This window comes from Protopterus annectens, chromosome 6.part1 (assembly GCF_019279795.1).
Source record: "Protopterus annectens isolate FY-2018-M chromosome 6.part1, PAN1.0, whole genome shotgun sequence".
Classification (NCBI taxonomy): domain Eukaryota; kingdom Metazoa; phylum Chordata; order Ceratodontiformes; family Protopteridae; genus Protopterus; species Protopterus annectens.
Genome location: NC_056738.1, coordinates 123839594 through 123858123, shown reverse-complemented (window position 1 = coordinate 123858123; position 18530 = coordinate 123839594).

Here is an 18530-nt window from a genome sequence, read left to right as displayed (position 1 = left end):
ACAGAATATGCCAGGCTGTAAGATGAAGAGTTTGAAGCTTGACATTGAGCAGATGACCGTCCCTCTGAGACAATAGGTGTGGAATCAAGGGTAAAGGCCATGGAGGCTTCCTTACCAGACTCCTCAGTAATGGGTACCAGTGCTGCCGAGGCCAATCTGGAGCTATTAAAATCATCCTTGGCTTGTCTTGTCTGACCTTTAGAAGCACCTTTGGGAGAAGAGGCAGAGGTGGGAAAGCATACACATGAAGATTTTTCCAACTGAAAGAAAGAGCATCCACTTTCCAAGCTGTGTGATGAAATCCCTTCGTGCAAAACTTTGGCAGCTGGTGGTTTAGTGGAGAAGCGAACAGATCTATGTCTGGAGTTCCCCATGACACTGTCAATTTTGAAATACATGAAGATCCAGTTTCCACTCATGGGGATCCATGATTTGTCTGCTTAACACATCTGCTAAGGAGTTCTGTGCTCCGGCAGAAACCTTGCCTGAAGAGTTAGTTGCAAGCTGAGGCAGTCTCCCATAAAATCATTGCTTGCCTGCACAATGGGTAAGAATGTGTTCCCCTTGTTTGTTGATGTACCACATGACAGTTGTGTTGTCTGTTAGAATCAACACCTGCCCTGGAAGAAGTAACTCCTTGAAAGCCATTAATGCAAACTGGACTGCTAACATCTCTTTCATGTTGATATGTAGATGCTGTAGTCTGGCAGGCCACTTGTCTTGTATCCACTTTCCATCTAGATGAGCTCCCCAAGCAATGTCTGAGGCATCTGTCGTTAGAATCTGACTTGCCTCTGGCCGGGTCACAGAGAGTCCCTTGTTTAGGTGACATTCCTGAGCCCACCACAAAAATTCCTTTTGAATGCAAGGTATTATTTGAATGACAGTGTCCAAATCCTGGCAGTGCTGTGTCCATAGATTTTGAGATACCATTGTAGCTTCCTCATATGCAGTTTGGCATTGGGAAGCACCAGAATACAAGATGCCATGAACCCTAAGGCTTGAAGGACTGTCCTTGCAGTCAGCCCGGACTGAAGAGATAATTGATGGAAGTAACTGGAAAGATTCTTTGTTTGTCCGGGGTTAGAAAGGCCATCTGGGCTGCTGTATTCAGTCTCACACCCAGAAAGCACATGTCTTGAGAGGGTACTAGACTGGACTTTATTTCGTTCACAGAATACCCTAGGCATCTTAGCACTGCTATGACATATTCCAAATGCTGTAGAAGGTCTTCCTTTTCTTGAGCCAGAATCAGGCAGTCGTCCAAGTAAGGATAGATTTGAATTCCTTTTAGCCTGAAGTAAGCTATCACTGGAGCCAGAACCTTTGTGAATACTCTGGGCGCAGTAGATAAGCCAAAGGGCAATGCAGAGAACTGATAATGAGAATTTCCAGCTTGAACTGTCAGATACTTTCTGCAACTTAGTCTTATAGGCACATGAAGGTAAGCTTCCTTGAGATCTAAAGTTACCATCCAGTGATCTTTGCCCAGTAGAGGTAAAAGCTGTTGTAACGTCAACATTTTGAACTTTGGAATGTCCAGATAAGTGTTGAGGATAGATAAATCCAAAATTGGTCTCCACGTGTTCTTCTTTGGTACTAGGAACAGGCGAGAATAAAATCCTAGGCCCTTTCTGGCACAGGAACTGACTGAATGGCTCCTATTTGGAGTAACAGAGAAATTTGTCAGCCTCTGTTCTTTGTAGAGGAGGAATGTCTGGCATGCCTTTGAAAGGAGGCAAGGTATGGAAATAAAACCTGTAACCGTGGTGAATGATATCCAGAACCCATTTGTCTTGGGTAATTAAATCCCAATTTTCTTTGAAAAGAGACAGTCTTCCCCTAGAGGTGCCGCCAGGCGAGAAGGTACTGGCAGCTGAAAGGCAGGTCAGTGGGTCTGCTTACGAAAGGACTGACCCCTGCCCTCACCAGAAGTCTGAGCAGGTGAACTCCCTGTCCTAGGCCTAAAAGAACCTTGAGCTCTGCCCCTACCACATCTAGACCTACCCCTAGACTGGGAATCATAAGCAGGATAAGTCCACCCCTTAGTAGGCCAATTTCTACTAAACTGGAGGCTGCACCTGCAAAACATCCTTAACAGTTTGCATAGACTTAGCCTTGTCCTCCATTTTCTTTAAAACTGCTTCCACAGGCGAACCAAACAACACATCAGACTGTAAAGGAGCATCCAAAATCCTTGTCTTAACATGCTCAGCTAAGTTCTGATCTCTCAACCAGGCGTGCCTACGAAGAACAGAACCAGTGGCAGGCACCCTGGAGGAGGCCTGCACAGCATCAAAACCACATTGCAAGGAATGTTTACCCACTTGTTCAGACACATGAACTAAATCCTGCAACTCTTTACACTCAATACCTTCCGCCAGAGCATCCACCTTAGATTTCAACTGTGAAAGAAGATAATTCTGATATTTTAACATGTGAAACTGACAATTCAACGCCCTCATGGCTAAAGTGGAAGAAGTATACACTTTCTTTCCCCATCTATCCAAAGCCCTTGCCTCTTTATCAGGAGGGACAGGATTTTTAACAACTGAGGCCTTCACACCTTTAGGCCCCTGAGAGACAGTTTCGGGTCTGCCCTAGGACTCTTAAAAGATACTTATGAGCGTCAGGCACCCTATAATACCTATCCGGTTTAACTGGGGCAGGAGGCAAAGAATCAGGATTCAGGAAGCCTCTGCAAAAACATCTTCCACCACATTCAAAACAGGAGGTATAGCTAAAGGCCTATGCTGGGGTAAAACAAGAATTCCCTAAGCCTTTTCCTGGAATCAGGAAATCTTGCCCTTCCCATTTAAAATGCTCCCTCATGGAATGCAGAGTCTCTGAAAATGAAAAATCCTCAGGAGGAGAAGCTGAAGGAGTAGAATCATCCACATCAGAATCAGAATAAGGAGGGTACTCCTGCAAGTCTTCAGAAGACTCAGAAGCCTCGAGCATTGCTCAAAACTCTCAAACTCAGGTTCCACCCTAGGCCTCTTATCAGGAGGGGGCATAGAACCCCTTATCATAGTAATCAAATCCTCTGCCATTTTAAGCATATGTTTCTTAGGCAAAGACCCTGAGGCACTAGGAGAAACCCCCACTGAAGCAAAACTTGGCCTGCCCCTCAAAGAAGCCTTGGAAACAGAAGGGAGGCTCTAACCACCTTAGGAAGAGAAGGAAGAACAGCCACCTGAGAAGCCCCTCAGCCTGGCCTACTTCCTGAGAGGATACATCCTGTAACAGTAAAGTCTCTCCCTGAGACTCCAAAGAAACACCTGGCAAAACCTCCGGCTCCACTGAGCCCTCTAAAGAACCGGCGTCTGGGACTGTCGGTTCTTCCACTCTAGGCTTTGCTGCTTTGTCCTTGCGCTTTTTAGCGAAGCGGCCGGAGCATCCGACGGCATTTTATAATTACAACGCTTCCCAAACACTAACCTGGCACAGTCTAACCTTCTCTTAATAGTGCGTTTGTTAAATCTAGCACAAGAGCGGCATCCAACAACGCCGTGCTCAGGCCCTAAACAAGGTATACACAAAGTATGGTAATCCCTATGAGGTATCTGTTTCCCACAAGAAATACAGTTATTCACTTTTCTGACATCCGGTTAAATACTGAGGCAAGAAAAACCAAAATATTCCCAACGGGTACTTAGCCAACTTTGATTCGGTCTGAAACTCTGACTTCAGAAACTTTCAGAACGCCAACCTGCACTCGCAAAATTGCTTCTGCATCGGACCATGCGGCAAAAGACTGAGGATATGGCGTCGGTCATGCGCATTAGTACCCTGACGTACTGTCGTCAGTCTAATGCGCCGTGACCGACGTCAGCCATATACTTTGGTATTCGGGCCGACTGGACAGCGGACTACCCAATAGTTAGGACTGCAGCAATGTGGAATGAAGAACATCCTCACCAGCTTAAATATAAACCCCTATGTCACTAGATGGGTTGCAAACTGGCTCAAGGACAGAACCCACATGGTTAGAATTGCTGGAGCCATGTCAGACTCCAAACCAGTTACAAGTGGCGTCCCACAATGCTCAGTCCTGGGACCTCTCTTGTTCGGTATACATTTCTCGGAGGTACAGGCCAACACGGAAGGACTGTGGCTGACCAAGTTCGCAGATGACTGCAAACTAGGTGCCATAATCGACTCTCCAGCCGACACAAGCATCCTACAAAAGGGCCTCATAGAAACAGACAACCGGTGCCAGAGCCATGGCCTCAAGCTAAACGCCAAAAAGTGTACAGTCATCCCCTTTGGCAAAAACAAAGTGCCCACAAATTACCACACAGGTGGTAATCCATTAAGTACAGAAAAAGTAATTAGGGACCTGGGGACCCAAGTTGATAGCAATCTCTCATTTGAAAGCCGTGTGGCCAAAGTGGTTAGAAAAACATTTTATATAGCCCACCTAATCATGAAGGGATTCACATCTAGATCAGGGAAGGTCATCGTGCCTCTTTACTCATCCCTCATCAGGCCCATAATAGAGTACAATGCCCCTTTTGGGATGTACCTTACCAGACACCTACAGCAACTGGAAAGACCCCAAAAGTACCTCACCGAGAGGATCAAAGGGCTCAAAGAGATACCATATGCTGCCCGATTAAAGAAACTCCAGCTCTACTCAGTGGCATACCGCCTGCTCAGAGGCGATCTGTGCCGGACGTATAAAGCCATGTCCAACCCGTAATTAATGGACATGCTGCACCTCAGAAAATCCAAATCCCATCGAGCTACGCGCTTGAGAGACTTGAACCTCAGCACTGAAATAAATAGGACATGCTGGAGGGACAGATTCATAACCCAGAGGCGCCCTTCACTCTGGCATAAAATCCCAGTCCAGGTTAGGCAGAGTCCCTCATTGACTCTCTTCAAGAGGAATCTTGATGAGTGGATGGGAGATTGTTGGTTTACCCCGGGTATCACTTCTGTGTCACTGTTGGACAGAGCCACAGTATACTAACCTCGAAAAAGGGCATAGCAAAATTCATTTAAAATGGGTGGCGAAAGCCAAACACACTCTGGCTAGGCTTATAAATGCCCTAGGGCAGATAGCCTAGTATGAACCTATGAACCTATATGCCACAGAGTATAGCTGGAGTTTTTTTAGACTGTCAGCATATGGCATCTGCTTTAGGCCTGTGATTCTTTTAGTGAGGTATTTCTGTGGCCTTTCCAGCTGTTGCAGATGTCTTGTGAGGTACATACCAAATGAGGCATTATACTCTATAATGGGTCTAATGAGGGATGAGTACAGTGGGACAATGACCTCCTTTTTTCTGGATGAAAAGCCCTTAGTGATGAGGTGTGCCACATAGAAGGATTTCCTGACTGTTGTGGTGATGTGGTTATGGAAAGTGAGACCACTGTCCACCTGTGTCCCTAAGTCTCTCATCACACTTTCGATGTTTAGTGTACTGCCACCTATGTGGTAATTCATGGGTACATGTTTTTTTCCAAAGGGTATAACTATACATTTCTTGGCATTAAGCTTGAGCCCATGGCTCTGGCACCAGGCATCTGTTTCTGTAAGGCCCTTTTGTAGAATATCCACATCATTTGGGGATTCAATAATGGCTCCCAGTTTGCAGTCATCTACGAACTTTGTTAGCCTGAGTCCCTTAGTATTGGCCTGTACTTCAGAGAAGTAGATGCCAAACAAGAGTGGTCCCAGGACTGAACCCTGAAGTACTCCACTTGTCATTTGTCTGGAGTTGGATTTGGAGTCGGCTACTTTTACAGTTTCTGTCAGTAAGTCAGTTGGAAACCCATCTCGTGATGTAGGGATTTATGTCCAGCTTAGTAAGTTTATCTATGATTCCAGAGTGGGGGATGGTGTTGAAGGCCTTGGCAAGGTCCAGATAGGCTGTGTGACCACCTTACCCTCGTCCACAGCTCTGGAGACTGATTCAAAGAAGTCAATCAGGTTCAGGAGACAAGATCGGCCCTTCACAAACCCAAACTGGGTGGGGTCCAGTGTTTGAAGGTTGCCAATGTCTTTGTTTACAAGTTCCATGATAATGCGTTCCATGCCCTTGCAGATCAGGCTCGTCAGACTGATGGGACGGTAGTTCCCGGGATCCAAGGTGGATCCCCCCTTGTGGAGTGGGATAATTGTAGCTGTGCGCCACTCAGTGGGCATGAAGCTTGAGGTGAGACTATGATTAAACAAGACACTTAAGTGAGGTGCCACTTCATTTTGTAGTTCATGTAGTACACAGCCTGGGATGTCATCTGGTCCCATGGATGCTGTATTCTTAGCTTTGGAGAGTGCGGTTTCTACCTGTGTGGCCGTGATTACTGGAATTTGGCAATCTTTTGGTATTGAGATGGGTCATTCAGGGGGTGAGAGGTGGGTGAAGTTGGCACTAAATTGATCTGCCAGGATATTGGCAATATCCTTGGGATCAGTATATTTAATGCCATTCTGTTGAAACTCAGAGCAGATCTGAGCATTGCCATTTAGATTCTTGACATAACTATATAATGCCTTGTGGTTGTCTTTGGAATCTTTGGCAGTTTTATTTTCGTAACTAGCTTTTGAGGATTTTATGAAGGATCTCAGCTTCTTACGGAGGCTGGTGTGAGAGTTTTTTTGCATCCTGGGATTTTCCTCTTTTCTGCAACAGTTTCTTCCTTCTGTTGTATAGTTTGTTTATAGCAGGGGACCACCAGATTGGCTTCCTTTTTTTGGAGAAGAGCATCTTGGTTCTATTTGGGATGGCACAATTCATGCACGAGTGGATGTGCTCGTTCCGTGCTTAGTGTAAGATTCTGCAGTCGAACTTTCAGATCCCGTCTGCATGGGTGTCATGAAGTCTGTCACTTCTGACTTCAGTAGCATGAAGTTGGCTTTGGAGAAGTTTTTTTAAGGAGGTTTCCTTACTGGGGGGGAGGGGGATGTGGATGTCAAGGGTGATTTGTTTATGGTCAGACCTGACCAATGAGGGGGAGGGGTGACCACTGGTATGGAGCAACTATCTCCCATGTTGGTAACGACCAGGTCTAGGATATTGGAGCCCCTGGTGGGACAATGGATTAGTTGATCCAGGGCATTGGAATTTATGAATTCCAAGAACTGTTGGGAAAAAGAGTTGGTACCAGAGTAGTTTTCCCATTTAATGGCAGGGTAGTTGAAATCACCCAGTATTAGAGTGTTTGGTTGTATCTTAATATTTTCCAGTATGTTTAGAAAGGTGTAGTGAGAATCTTGGGGCATGCTGTGGGATCTGTAGCAAGCTACAATTTGGATTGCAGTCTTACCTAGTGTTAGTTGCACCTGGAGAATTTCAGATGCATTGTGTGTAAAATACTAAGGGTCAGTGTCACATGTGAAATATCGTGTGAATCAGGAACAGATAGTTCTTTACTGTCAGAAACATACAGAAAAATTTACAACTAATACCGTGTACATAATTTTGGTCTATATACCAAAAATAACATATCACCTGAAAAGTATATAACAGGTAAGACATTTAACAAAATACAGGAGAAAGCTCCCTATGGAAATTTTGAGACTCGTATTGCCAAGTCCTGTAAGATGGGGAAAAAAAGACTGAAGATGCTAGAGAAAAATGAACATTGAAAAATTGCTCTTTTCCTTTAAATTTGTTTTTGCAAGGGGGGGGGGGGGGCAAGCTCTCCACACTCCCTGAAATTTAAATATATAGGACTCCAAGATCACCACACCTTGGAGGAAAAAGAACATGCTGAGAAATGGTAGTCTCGGACTTGGTGCATGTAAGTTTTGACTTCTATCCATTTAGTTTCCGCTTTTTGTGACTCAGCAATGTGAGTCCTGAGATTTAAGCTGTCACCATAAGGGAAACAGTGAACCAAAACAAAAGAAGAGCATGTCAGAAACAGTGGTAAAATTAAAAAAAAAAAAATAAATGTGCTCACGTTCCTGTCATCTTTACAGCAAAGCAAATGTGACAATGCAACTTCTTAAAAGACACTGATGCCTGAGAAATTCCTGTTAATATAATGGAAGCTGCAGTATATAATAAGGGAAAAAGTAATCATTTTAAATATTTTATATTATACTACGAGATAGGCAAACGACAAAAATGAAAAACAAGATTATTTACTGCATTTTGTTAAATTAAAATATATATTGGGTTAAAAGCCCTTTTGCAAGGGAGACCAGTACAGTACTGATCCAGACAAGTACAAATTACATGCAAATGCAATATGTCAGTCTAGTTATCCCAAAAATTCAAGACTACAGAAACAATAGTGAGATTGTAAAAGAAACGCACAAGATTGAAAACTATTGCATCTCTTTCATGGTAGAAGCAACAGACAGTAGAAAATGGAGAGCCAGCAGCATTCAGAAACATCACAAGACAAAACTGTTCATTTACTTCTGCAAGGCAGCAGATCTTTCTTCTTACTTTGCCTGAATGTCCGACTAGCTTGTGGATGTATTACTGCCCTTATTCATAGTAGTGTTTTTATTTAATCATACTATGGAATACCAGAACCATACTGAAAATGTTCCATAAATTCTTAAGAGCTGGAGCAAGTTCCCCAACCATTTTATTCGCGACATATTTACTAGGGTTTGAGCAGCCATTCAGTGTGTAACATCTGTATCTGCTAGCTAGATGGAGTACAAGGTGTGTTTAACACAAGAATGTTTCTGAGCTAAGCTTACTGGTCCGTGTGCTCTGCACAGCAAAGGAATGGTACTGAATGGGCATGCCATGAATGAGTCCGACTCCCCTGCAAGGAAATTTCTGAACAACTTATCTGACTGCAATCATACACTTAGCAGCAATGCTTCTGCATTGCCTTGTGTGGGTGGAAAATTTGCAGGAATGTATACAATTGTTTTTGGCTTCTGGACAGGAAAGGGTGTAGCTTATTTTGTACTTTTGCATAAACAATATATATATATATAATGTCTTTTTTTCTACCTGACCTGTTTAACATCTGCCAACTTATATTCGGGACAGTAAAATGTGACCACTTAATGTTAAACAAAGCTACTATTCCAGGGATTCAGTGATTCTCTCAACTACATACAGCTTTTCCTAAAGTGGACCATGTACATCAAAACTAAAGTTCAGTGACTTGTATACTCTATTGTAAAGGACTGAAGTGACTCTAGCCTTACCAGTGTAATGGTCCATTTGTTATTTTCAACTTAATATTCTTAGCCATGTATTCAGAAAATATTATACATATACCAACAACAAATAAAATGTAACAGGAAGCACACAGATGCAGTGGGTATCAATGCTGCCTTAGAACTCTTGGTTTTCCAATTTGTTCCCATCTAGTCTGCATATCTTCCAGTGTCTACTTTTTGGTGGCATGGGGGCAATTTCCTACCACATCCTAAGGCGGCCGAATTGGTAATGTTCAATCCCCTAGGGTGGATATTTAGGTGTATGTATATGTGTGTGTGTGTGTGTGCTTGCTTGAATGCATGTAGAGTGTACAAGAGTGTGCATATGTGTGTGTATCCTACAGTGCTTCCTTCCCATCCAGGTTTGTCTGCCTTATGCCCGATGTTTCCCGATATGGTCCCTGACTCCCTATGACTCTGAACAGGATAAGATGGGTACTTTAAATGAGTGAAATTAACTCAGCCACGGCCAGAGTTCTCCTCCCTCACCCCCCCCCCCCCCATGTGCTGCACTTGATGTTCAAATGAGAATCTGTAATGAGATCTATAGTAAAAAAAAATGGCACTAGTGTTTTCAAATAAACCACGGACCATAAGAAACAAGAATATTTTAATAAACAAAGAGAACAAAGGGGGACCTTTACCTCATACAAGTGCAGAAAAGGTAGGAGAGATATTAATGATCATGCAAAAAAACCCTTTTAAATTAACAACTTTGATCTTCCTGTGGGATTTATCCCTCTTACATCCTACTGAATGTGATTACCTGTAACATTTTAATAGCTTCATCTAAATGACATTTCTCACCAAATCAGGATTGCAAGAGAGAAGCCAGTGGGCCTGGTCTAGCAGTGAGCATAAATCCCTTAAATCACATGAATAGATGCCACACGAGTTACTGCTTCCACATTTTTTAAAAGGTGAAACACATAATACACCAACAGAAAATGTCCAGGTTATTAATCCTGGACATTCCCTGGACCCTTGTTGAGAGCATTCAAAAAGTACATCTTCAGGGAATGGGATAGTCAAACCAGATAAAACCAGCCAGCCATCTTGTTCCAGTCAAAACATTTTACCAACTGGATTTTCAGGCCATCCACATTATGTGCCACATTTTCACCCCTTTCTTTTAATGGTTAGGGCAGACACTCAGATTACCACAGTAGCTAGGGTATGTACACACAGAATATTACAATTATTATACCATGATCTTAATGTACTGACTTCAGCCAAGTTATGGGCATGTTTTTCAAAGCTTCTGCTTTAGCTATTAACTCCTCTTGCTCTGTCCCCCTTTGTTGTATGTAGTGTGAGATTAACCAAATGAACTGAAATAAATATGCTTAGAAGCTTCTCATGCAGGTCTCTGATGCCACAAGATGCTTTCCATCTCTCCTGTGTCTGCTCCAGAATTGCCACGGAGCATAATAATGTATCAGGGGTGCAGAGAAGCTCTACTGAACTAGAAAAGCAAACTGGTACCAAAACCTTTAACCCTGATATTGTCTCCATGACACAAAAGGTTATAAAGCCTTGGTTATGACCCAGATGAACCCAAGGTCAATTAACAACCTGGGTAATGGGGGAGCCAGTGAGAAGAGGTGAAAGTGACTGGATATCACACATTCAACCATCAAAGACAGGCAGGAGGAATGACTTGCTGCTGTGCAGACCTCTAGCAGGGGATCAGGAAAGCAACATGAAAGGTCCTAATGTCTACATGACTGTACCACGTAGAAGCTGCCACTGTCGTAAACATAAGTACATGCAAAGTAGCACACGTCATAGCTGGTAACGTGCTCTGGCCTGGAAACAATCACATTGGATTCATGAGCAGTGGATTTAGGGCTTAATTAGAAAAGCCCTCCCCCTTACCACAGTGTGGGAAATGAACTGCCAGGGCTATCATACTGTACAGATTTTTGCAGAATGTCCACATTTTTGCCTTATATTTTTTGATTTCTCATAAACTTGTGTTTTTCTGCCTAATCACTGGCAAATTGTTCAGGACCGAAGTACAAAAATAATGGCACCCATTTGAGTTTCAGAAAATTCATGTTAACGGAAAACTTGTTAGTCTATCAACTTTCTAAGTTTGTAAGAGCAATATTTAAAAAGTGTTCTTGTTTTTGGGCTTTGCCCCCCATTATTTGTGGCTTTGTCCAGATTTCTTGGCCTAAGAGGTTGAGAGATATGGCTAGCATGTAGCTCCCAAGCCTAGGGACAATATTGATCCTTCTTTATATACAGGCTGCTTCAACCCTGTGAATGTGAATTCTCAACACCAAGGCATCTAGGATGAGGACAGCAATGGCACGTGAACTAGAAGAGAATGGGGGAGGGGGGGTACAATTCCTTTAATGCCAGATTGACTGCTAGTAAACTCAAAATGCACTACACAGGGCCAGTGTTTAGCAGGAATAAGGAGGATAAAAACACACATGAAATATTACCACCTTTACTATCACTAGGAAACATGTCCTCAATGCTCTTTCTAAGGCCAAGAACACTACATCACTGGGCTCCAGACAATATCCAACGATGCCTTCTAAACAGCATGAAACATGTTCTACCAGGTCCGCTGGAATTGCTACTTAAATGTAGCCTCCAAACAGGCTTTGCACCTCACAAATGGAGAACAACAACAGTCATCCCTCTGCACAAATGTGGGCCCCCTCAGACCCTAGAAAAGTACAGTTGTGTACACTTACCATAAATGTAGATGTTCAAGTGTATTCACCGTTGCATTCATCACATTTGGGTTATCCCTGCCAGGGTAGCCCTCGGCCGGCCCGAATACCAGAGGCTTAGTATTTCTGCGTCGGTTGCTGTCGCTTCAGGACTGACGTCAGGTCGTCGGTAGTATAAAGTAAGGCAGCCAACACCATTACATTAGTTTTTCTTGCCCTAACCTGTCAGAAGCCCCCAGGTGAGAGCCAGGTTCTGGTGGAAGAACCCCACCAGTAGAAAGTAAATACCAATATGTCCCTTGTAAGGAAAGAGATGAAAGAAGAGGGGGATGGAGGGAGGGAAAACAGGACTGCAACAGTGAATACACTGTAACATCTACATTTATGGTAAGTGTACACAACTGTACTATGTTCTTCGTGTTTCACTGTTGCAGTCATCACATTTGGGTTGATTCCCAAAGTTGAGAAAATGGGTGGAGGCAGTCAAGGAAACTAAGGGCTGGCTAGGATGCCCTGCAAGACTGCAGAGGCAAACCCTGCCCTGGATTTGGAGAAGATAGGCAGGTGGTATTGTCTGGTAAAGCTGCAAACAGATGTCCAGGTGGCAGCCTCCAGGATGTCCCTGTTGGGGACTACTCTGAGGAAAGCTGCAAAGGTGGAGGCTGCTCTGGTGGAGTGAGTCCTGACACCCTTGGGAGAACACTTTCCATGTTATTTGTAGCAGAAATGGATGCAGTGTGCAACCCATTTGAAAATGGTTTGTTTGGAGAGGGCTTTGCCCTCTGCCCTTGCAGCAAAGTTAATCAGCAATTGATCAGACTTTCCGAAGGATTTAGTCCTGTCTAGATAGAATCTGAGCTGTCTGTGCACATCTAGAGAGTGCAGGATCCTTTCCCTCTGGTTCTGCGGGTTAGGAAAAAAGGTGGGCAAATGAATGAATTGGTTGAGAGCCACACTGGATACCACCTTGAGCATGAAGGATAGGTTAGTCCTGACGGATACCCTGTCAGCATGGAAGATGATAAAGGGTTCCACAGCTAAGAGTGCTTGCAGCTCGGATACCCTGCTGGCTGAAGTGATGGCCAGAAGGAAATCTGTCTTCCAGGAGAGAAATTTTAGCTGGTTTGAAGGGGGGCAGCGTGAGCTTTTCCAACCCAAAGTTAAGGTCCCAAGCTGGGGTTGGTGCTCTTCTGGGTGGCCTCAAGTTGCTAGCCCCTCTTAGAAACTATTTGATCAAAGGGTGTGAGAAAAGGGGGCTGCTCAATTGGAAAATGAGCAGAGATCTCCAAGTAATGAATTTTAATAGAGGAAAAAGACAGTCCACTGTGTAGCAGATCAGGTAAGTAATCCAGGATGAGAGGGAGGGAGAGCTGTGCCGTATTGGCTCCCTTAGCCTGAATCCAGGTGGAAAACCTTTTCCATTTGTCAGCATAAGACTTTCTAGTGGTAGGGCATCTGGCCTCACATATAACATCTAGAACCTCCTTATTGAGGCCGGCAGATTGATCGGGAGTTAGGGAATAAGCCAAGCTGCCAAACTGAGTGTCTGCAAATGGGGATGCATGAATTTCCCTTCCCTCTGGGTCAGGAGGTTTGGAATCTGAGGAAGATGCCATGGTGGCAGTACGGACATGTTGCACAGCAAGGGGTACCAGTGCTGGTGAGGCCAGTCTGGAGCTACAACAATTGTCCTTGGTTTTTTCCTCCCTTATTTTGAGCCGAACCCTGGTGATGAGAGGTAGTGGAGGAAAGGCATAGACTGATAGAATGACCCAGGAGAGGGACAGGGCATCCACTTTCCAAGCCATGCAGTGATGCTTCCTGATGCAGAACTTGCTGAGCTGATGGTTGGTGTGGGAGGCAAGGAGGTCGACCTTCGGGGTGCTCCATTTCTGTGTTATTAGGGTGAAGGTTCTTCTGTTGACCTGCCACTTGTGTGGGTCCAGAAGATTTCTACTTAAGTGGTCTGCCATTGAGTTGAGAGAACCTGGTAGGAATTGTGCTAACAGGTGGAGTTGCATGGCAGAGGCTGTGTGCCAAAGGGTCATGGCCAGCCTGCATAGAGAGTAGGATTGAGTCCCTCCCTGCTTGTTGATATACCACATCACAGTGGTGTTCTCTGTTTTAATAAGGAGAGCCCTTGGGGAGAGAAGGGGCTTGAAAGCTATCAAGGCGTGCTGGATAGCTATCATCTCTTTTTGACTGATGTGCAGATGGATTTGCTGTGGGTTCCATTGGCCCTGTATGCACCTGCCATCCAGGTGTGCACCCCAGGCATAGTCTGATGCATCTGGGTGAGGGTCTGGGCGGTGGGGGGGGGGGGCTGAGAAAATTAGTCCCTTGTTGTGAATGCATGCTGTTGCCCACCAAAGAAAATATTTTCTGAGGCAAAGTATTATAGGTATAAAAGAGTCTCCAGGTCTTGAGAGTGCTGACATCAAAGGCTTTTTAGGTGCCACTGAAGTTTCCTTATATGCAGTCTGGCATATGGAATGAGTAGAATGCAAGATGCTATGAACCCAGAGCTTGCAGGATTTCCCTTGCAGATAGCTGAGGTCTGGTGGCTAGCTGACAGAAGTAGGTTGTCAGGAAAGTTTCCTTTTCTGGTGTAAGGAATGCCATCTGGGATGCTGTTTCCAGGCTTGCTCCCAGGAATATAATACTTTGGATGGGTACCTGTTTGTATTTCTTTTCGTTGATTGTGTACCCTAGGGAGGTTAGTAGGGACTTTACAATGGTCAGGTGCATGAGAAGCTTTCCTGGCTGCCTGCCTGAATTAGGCAGTCATCGAAGTATGGGTAAATCTGGATATTCCTTTGTCTGCAAAAGGCAATGGCCGTAGCCAGACATTTTGTGAAAACTCTCCAAAGGGAAGTGCAGAGAACTGAAAGTGCTGAAATTCTGCCCTGAAACAGAGATGTTTCCTGCATGATTCCCTGATAGGAATGTGGAGGTAGGTCTCTTTAAGGTCTAGGGTAGCTAGCCAACCATCCTTGGACAGCATGGGTAGCAGCTGCTGGAGGGTGAGCATTTTGAATTTTGGGGTCACCAGGAAGGTGTTTAGAACAGATAGATCAAGGATGGGGCGCCAGGCAGCCTCTTTTCTGGGTATCAGAAAAAGTCTGGAGTAGAAACCTTAGCCTTTCTGTTCTGCAGGAACGTGCTCTACTGCCCTCATAGACAGCAGGGAAAACACATGCTTTTGCGCCACTGCCAACTGGTCTGGAGGTACATCTGGGAACCCTTTTGGAGTTGGAAGGGTGTGGAAAGTTTGTATCCCTGGGACACTATGTTGAGAACCCAGTGGTCATTGGTAATGGTGCCCGGGTGCTTGCGTGAAAGGAGAGTTTTCCTCCTAGGGGTAAGTGAAGGTGGGCAGAGGGAGGGGGTGGGGGAGGAGAGCCATTGTGAGTTCTTACCATAAAGGGGGGGGGGTGGCTTAGAATTTCCTGGTTTTGAAATGGAGGTAGTCCACTGCTTAGATCTCTGCATTCCCTGTGGCTGTTGTCTGGGGAGTCTGGGCTGAACTGACCTTGTCTGCACAGATTTTGCTTTTTCTTCAATCTTTTTAAAGACCTCTTCTGCTTTGGTGCCAAATAAATTGTCTTTGTGCAAGGGGGCATCCAACAATTTAGATTTAACATGGTCTGGCAAGGGTTTTTCCTTAAGCCATGCATGCCTTCTAAGGACAGAACCAGTGACTGCTGTCCTGCAAGAAGCTTCTAGGGCATCAAAACCACAGTGCAATGTGTGTTTAGTTACTTGACTTGCAGAATGCATTAACTCTTGTAACTCTTTAGATTCTGCACAAGCAGGAAAGGGAGACATTTTTTATTTGAGGAGTTCCAGGGTATGTTGCTGAAATTTTAGAATATGGAACTGACAATTTACTGCTTTGATAGTGAGAGTAGCTGAGGTGTATACTTTTTTGGCTCATCTGTCTAGTGCTCGGGAATCCCTATCTGAGGGGATGGGATTCTTAGCAGAGGTTGCTTTAATTCCTTTAGGCCCTTGAGAAATCACCTCAGGGTCAGCAGTAGGAGTTTCAAAAAGAAATTTGTGTGAGTCAGGGACTCTGTAGTACCTGTCTGGTTTTCTGGGTGCAGGAGGGAGGGTGGCAGGAGTTAAACTAGATTCCAGGAAAACATCCTCCACAACATCCAGGACTGGGGGGATGGCCAGTGGTCTGTGCTATGGAAGATCTAAGAATTCCCTGAGTCTCTTTTTAGACTGTGGGTAGTCCTGACTTTCCCATTGGAAATGCTCCCTTAAGGTATGAAGGGTTATCCCAAAGGGAAAAAATCCTCTGGGGGAGAGGCTGAAGGAATGGAATCCTCTGCATCAGAATCCTCATAAGCAGAGGCTGAAGGAATGGAATTATCTGCATCAGAATCCTCAAACAGAGAGAGTTGCACATCTTCATATTCAAATGCATCAGAGTCATCAGACTCCTGTTCAGACAAAACTACAGGGGACAGGTCTCTTTTCCTTTTGGAAGGGGTAGCTTGGCTTCCCCTGATCAGCATGATAAGGTCTTCTGGCATTTTATGCATTTGAGACTGTCACAAGGAAGTAGGTGTCTGAGATTGGGTCATCGGTTTCTTGGGTGTGGTTCGTACCCTGAGCCTAAGAATCTCGGTCATTTTCGAAATAACGGTAGTCACGAAAGAGGATGTCTGTTTGTGTTGAGAATCGGTAGTGCGAAGGACTTCCTCGGAAGCCAGTGCCTGCTCAGCTGCTCCGGACCCATCCAAGGTAGAGACGACCACAGGATCCTTAGTCAAAGAGTTTTGAGGCATACCGGACTCCGAAAGGTTCTCAGTAGCAGCCTGCGAATCCACAGAAGTGGGCATCAGTGGCTGTGAAAGCACCTCACCGAGGACCGGAGAACTGACGACTAGCTTAACAAGAGCACTGTCAGTAGATTTGGACCTGTGCAGTCTGTCTTATCTTAACGCTTTTTTTTCGGAAGATCTGCTGTCAGATGGCTTACCGAAGCCATATCGGAGTTCGAGGATTGTAAGCGAAAATATCTAGCTACAATAAGGGCCCGATGATGGATAGTTCTGGCATTGAACAAAGCACAGAGGTGACAGTGGGGGATGTCATGGTCTGGGCTGCATTTTGGCACCATTCCTATTACTCTGAAGAAGCTACTGAAGTGTCAGTAGCGAAAACGCTGCAACATTTTTATTGCTGTCTGAATTAAATTTGCATTAAGGACAATAATACTCCTACTGTTTGGTCTTCCTTGGCCTTTGGATTACTGTGGCATTGTTCTTTATTAGTTTGTGTTTGATACACCAGTCTGATGGTCTGGGCCTAAGCAAGTGACGCAGTAAGAATAAAAGTCTCGGTGTGGTATTTACTTTCCACAGGCAGACAATTAACTTTTTCTGACATCGGTTAGTGCAAGAAAAAAGGATCCCCAACGGGGTACTTAGATTTAGAAGACTTCAGCTTCAATTCGGTAGACGAAACTCAGGGAGAGGCTGACTGGCACTCATGTGAACTGCTTCTGCTTCAGGCTTCACGGCAAGAAAGATTGATGTAATGGCATCGGCTGCCTTACTTTATACTACTGACGACCTGACGTCAGTCCTGAAGCGATAGCAGCGGATGCAAAAATACTAAGCCTCTGGTATTCGGGGTGGCCGAGGGCTACTCTGGCAGGGATAACCCAAATGTGATGACTGCAACAGTGAAACATGAAGAACATTTACAGAACATCTACAGACCCATTAGTCTCACTAGTTTCATAAGCAAAGCCATGGAAAGAATTATCATGGAAATGATCAATAACGACATAGAAAATCTCTAGACACTGGATCCAATCAAGGGCAGGTCATGTCTACTCAACCTGGTGGACTTCTTTGAGAAGGTCATCAAAGCAATGGAAGACAGCAAAATGGTTCACACTGCCTACCTTCACCTTTCCAAGGCATTTGACACAATACCCCACTTAGGCATTGTTGACAAACTCAAGAGGTTAGGTATAAAACATTATGCCACCCAGTGGACAGCCAGCTGGTTCACACACAGAAGCCAGGAAGTTAGAATTGGGGAGTCTACCACTACAGAGGCCAGTCACATGTGGAGTCCATCAGGGTTCGGTCCTGGGATTGCTCCTTTTTGGCATTTACCTCTCTGAATTCAAGGCCAATATTAAGGGCCTCTGGCTGACTAAATTTGCAGATTACTACGAATTAGGAGCAATCCCAGAATTCTACTCTCTGACACAGATGTTCTCCAGGATGGGTCAACACAGACAAGTTACTAGTGTCAGAGCCATGGACTAAAACTAAATAGCAAGAAATGCAGAATAGTATCATTTAGGGAGTCATCTACCCCTGGTAACTATCACACTAACAACACACCCCTTAGAGCTGACCCAGTAGTTTGGAATTTGGGGATGCACATAGACAGTAATCTAGCCTTTGACCATCATGTGTCAACAGTAGTGAGGAAATCATTATATGCTGTGCAACTTATAAACAAAGTTATAGCATCTGGGTCCAAGGAGGTCATTATTCTCCTCTATTTGGCATCATGAGACCTACCATTGAGTACAATGCCCCATTTGATATGTACCTAACTAGGCACATCCAGCAACTGGAACATCCACATAGGTTCCCCACTAAATGACTAAAGGGCATAAGTAACACATCCTTTGCAAAAAACACCTT